We start from the raw sequence: 4,729 nt of genomic DNA, 5'->3' as shown, positions 1-4,729 counted from the left end.
TGTTTTTAACTGCCAGTAGATGTCTTCCTTTTCTTTTTTTTTTTTTTTGAGGATATTTTTCCGTTTTTTTTACAGATAGAGTGGGAGGGAGAGAGAGGAAGGGAGAGAGAGTGAGAAACATCGACGTGAAGGGACACATCGAGTGGCTGCCACCCGCACGACCAACCAGGGCCGGGGACAAACTGCAACCGAAGTACGTGCCCTTAGCGGGAATCGAACCCGGGTCTCTCCGGACCGCAGGCCCCGCTCTAACCGCTGAGCCAAACTGGCCAGGGCTGTCTTCCTTTTCTTATCTGCTTGTTTTCCTAGGTGAAACTGACGAAGTGGACTTGCTGAGCCAAATGTTGCTATGGTTCAGAGCATTGATACATTTCTCAAAAACAACCTCTCCAAATGCAGCCTGCACTCCCCAGGAGGGACAGAAGCTGTTACTTTTGTTTTGTTGGGTCTATTTGCCTGTTTGGATTCAGAAAGGAGAGGAAGCTCTCAGTGCACTAGGAAGGCAAAGCGACCTTGTGCTTCTTTAGCCAATGGCGCTGGTTCACCTTCCAGCAGAGAAGGGTTGTTCTGTCTCTTAGGTCATCCCGGAGATAGCCCCCTGGAAGTTCCTTCCACATTCCCACAGCACTCAGAACTGTGAGCAGTCTCTTGTGAGCTGGCTCCCAGCTGATAAGAAGCTAACTGCTCTGTCTCTTTCTCTCACTCTCAGGCTGCTCTAATTTAACTTAGTATGTACCAGTATGTGTTTTATATCATATATAACACTCATTTGTTTATTTATTTTGGCTCCCTTCATTAGAATGTGAGTTGCACGAGTGCAAAGACATTTGTCTATTTTGTTCACTAGTGCCCTAGAACAGTGTTTGGAATGTAGAAACAATTCAATCAATATTTATTGTATAAATAAATGAAATAATTGTAGGGTTTCTTTGCAGGGAAAACATGTAACACGAAAGTTTTCCTATGTCAGTATCTATAAAAATTTCTAAACAGTATCATAACAATTTCTCTAGTTACTGCCTTCATGGGAAATTTTCCTCAACACAAAAATTGAAGGAGAGAAGAGAACTTATGACCCCTCAGGTCACCAACCGCCTCCCCACAAGGACCTGCCGGGGGGCACTCTGAGCATCAGGGTTTCTAAGACTGTGGATTAGTGGGTACAGCATGGGGCTGATAACTGTGTTAAAAACACAACCCCTTTATCCTTGTCTGAAGCCTCCTCTGAACCCAGATGCATGTAGGTGAAGACACCAGTTCCACAGAAGAGGCAAACCACAGTGAGACGGCAGCCACATGTGGAGAAGGCTCTCCTCCTGCCCTTCGCTGAGCGGATTTATAGCCCTGCAGAGGCCACACAGATGTAGGAGGGGATGATGAGAACCACAGGTGCACCTGCTATTAGGACACCCATAGCAGAGAGCAGCTGCTCCCCCCGTGAAGGCTCAGCTGACCCTGACCATCACCTCCACTCCCACCAAAGAAGCCCCAACTCTCTAGAAGTCCCCAGGATCCTGAGAAGTTCTGGCCTCAAACCATGACAGGCTCGCACAGACCTATGGGCTGCCCCAGCCCTTCACATGGGTGATGTGAGGCCAGGGCAGGAGGGGACGTTTGCAAGGCCTTCCTAAGTGTCACTCACTCATCCTTCATCATGTGTATGGAGGGCTTACTACCTTGGTCATGGCTAGTCCCCACCCTCAGGCACTTACAGATGCTGAGAGAACCTTCAGACTGATTTACAACATGTACACACCGCCCTTGTGATGTGCCAGGTGTCCCCACCATTTTTCAAACATTAATTCTTTGTTCTTTTTATCCTCACTCAAGGACACTTATTTATTTATTTAGTTTTTTGCATTTATCTCCAGTTAGAGTGGAAAAGAGAGAAGGAGGAAAAAAAGAAAGAAATAGATGTGAGAGAGACACATCAAGTGGATGCCACCCACATGACCCCAACTCGGGCCAGGGACAAACTGCAACAGAGGTGCGTGTCCGTAGCTGAAACTGAACCCAGGACTCTCTGGTCCGAGGGCCAATGCTCTAACCATGGAGCAAAACTGGCCAGGTTCAATCATTAATTCTTTAACACTCTCCATACCCTCAGGGAGCATATTTTTTTATTATTGCCGAGTGTCCGATGGGGAAACGGAGGCACAAACAACACTGCTCTCTAACCTTGCACCTGTAAGCACAGACATGAACACCATAGAACTTCTGTGGACCAGCATCCGGGCAGGTTTGGCTGGTGCCTCTGCCTCAAGGTGTCCATGAAGCAGGAGATGTGTTTCAGCTGAGGCTCGACGGACAGGTTTCCCCTCGAGGTCACTCGCCTGTTCCGTCAGGACGCAGTTGGGCCCGAGAGCCCGCGTTCCTGCCTGTTGGCTGGGCTCCCCCTCGGCTCTCTAATATGGGGCATCTGCATAGGGCAACGCAGAGCATGGGCCCAGCTCTGCCCGGTCCAGAGATATGACAGAGACAGAGTCAGACACACACACAGAAAATGAAATAGAGGCTGAGAAAGGAGGGGACTCAAGAATGAGAGGACGAGAGAAGTGACAGCCCTGACATCCCTCACCTGGGCTGATTCTCGGCTGTTCAGAAGCAGTTACTAGGCACTCGGCAGACACACAAGGGTGTTCCCACCAGGAGGCGGATCACTAGAGCCTCTGTGAAGGCGCCACCACATGGCCCAACATGAGGCACTTGGTCTGATTCCTGCTTTAACAAGAGACCACTGGAAGGTTTTAGGCCAGTGAATGACAATGTCTGAATTTCCTGTATTTTTCATTCTCTTAGAGTTGCAGACCTAAAATGAGGCCAAGGTGGGCAGTGACTTCCCCAAGACCCCACGCTGGCCCCCAGGCCTGTTTAGATTGGGGTTTCGTGCTGCGTCCACTCATTCTTGTCACCCTTCCACCTCTACGTTTGTGCATCAGATTCATGGGACGCCTGCCCACAGGTGTTAGAGGCTTATGTCCTCCACACCTGATGACGTCCTTAGGAAATGGGGTCTAGCATCACCTCACTGTGCAGGTGGGGAGACCGGGGAGGCTCCTAGAGAAACAAAGGCTTCCCCAGGGCACAGAACTGATAAGAAAAGGGAGGTGTGAACTCAGCGTTCTCCACGCCGGGGACCTGGGACAGTCCCAGGAGCTGTGGGGAGGGTGTGGTAGGTTATGGTGGACAGGTGTGGAGATGACCAGGGGGAGAAGGCCGAGCGGCCACAGCCCAGAGGGGGCTTTAAGTGGCTCTGATTGGAGGAAGGGGCCCGGGTCACGGAACCTTGAAGGAGTGACCTCACTTCCTTGGTGACAGATCCCCAACTGAAATTAGAAGTGGTAACCAGGCACCCTCATTCTAGAGACAACCTCCCATCCAGTTCAGTTGACTGGAGACAGTCAGGAGACTAGGATGTTTCTCTGTTGCTTCCCGAGCTCCCGAGGCTCTGGGCTAAAGAAAACCCGGAGTGAGGGATGTTTCTCTTGCTGTAGAAACTGGCGCAGGCGCCACCGCCGACAGCCCTCGTCCTCTGGCACGAGGCAGCCTCAGGTACCCGAGGGCAGCCCAGGGCAGGCCCATCCAGGCCAGGTCCCTACTGGGGTCCCACCCTGGCAGCCCCACACCTCTTACCCCTCCTCCTGGGTATGTATGGGTGTCGGGGATGGTGCGGGAGAGCGTGGGATGAGGGGCGCTCGTCCTGGGCAGGAGCAGGTTGTTAGGTGTCGGAAGCCTGGCGGGTCTGTCATGTTCACTGCCCAGGTCACGGCTGGCAGGAAGGGAAGGCGAGTGCTGGGGCTCAGTCCATCTGCCCACTTGTTAATTGGGGTCAAGGTGTCATCTCCTTCCCTGCCTGCCTGGAGGTCTCTGCAGAAGCCCCTCTGTGCCCGATCCACGGGGAAGAATTTGTAGTGGGCATCTCCCCCCGTGGGAATGGCCATGCAGGCCCCTGACCCTCCCGGGCCTGTCTTTGCAGAGGCCCGCCCCAGACACCGTGCAGGAGCTGGCTGACGGGTTCACTTACGCCTTCAACCGGTACCAGACAGGAGGGCACCAGGCCAGGAAGCCCGTCCAGAGCCGGTCTGAGGTAGGGTTGGCCCACACCCAGGACCCTAAGGGCCTTAAAGGTTTCACAGGCCCGCTCCCAAAGAAGTCTGTGCCTCCAATCCTCCTGACCAGGTTCCTGGGGGGTAGAAATACAGTCTTTACGTATTTGTGGGAATTGAAGAGATAAAAGCGTTGTCTTTGTATTTTGCTGGTTTTCAGTGTTTAACTAGCTGCCTCGGGTATTCTGTGGGGCAGTCGGCTGGACTGTCCTTGCAGACCGTGTCCAAGCCTTACACACCCTCACACGTGATAGTGTTTCATAGCAAAGGGAAATGGGGGGGATTAGGGATTGGACACATGTCTCTGCACCTTGTCATCTCACAGAGCAAGTAGGAGGCGGGCCAGGTCTGGAGTGTGGCCTTGTTCATCTCCATATCAGCCCAGGAAGGATGTCGTTTTCCTCAGTGACTGAGCCTTTCAGGGCTGCTGACCTTGACATGATGCGGTTCTGCTGCTAGTTCAGCGGGGCTGCTGGGATCAGCCTCACTGTGTCCTCACAGACTGTGTCAGTTTGCTAGGTCTGCCGCTTCCCAGGACCACAGGTGGGGGGAAGCTTCCCGATCCTCCTGCCTCAGTACCCGGCTTGGTCTTTGCAGAGCTCCAGCGAGTACATCCTTGAGGT

Source organism: Molossus molossus, unplaced genomic scaffold (assembly GCF_014108415.1).
Source record: "Molossus molossus isolate mMolMol1 unplaced genomic scaffold, mMolMol1.p scaffold_m16_p_34, whole genome shotgun sequence".
Classification (NCBI taxonomy): domain Eukaryota; kingdom Metazoa; phylum Chordata; class Mammalia; order Chiroptera; family Molossidae; genus Molossus; species Molossus molossus.
This window is presented reverse-complemented; position numbering follows the sequence as displayed.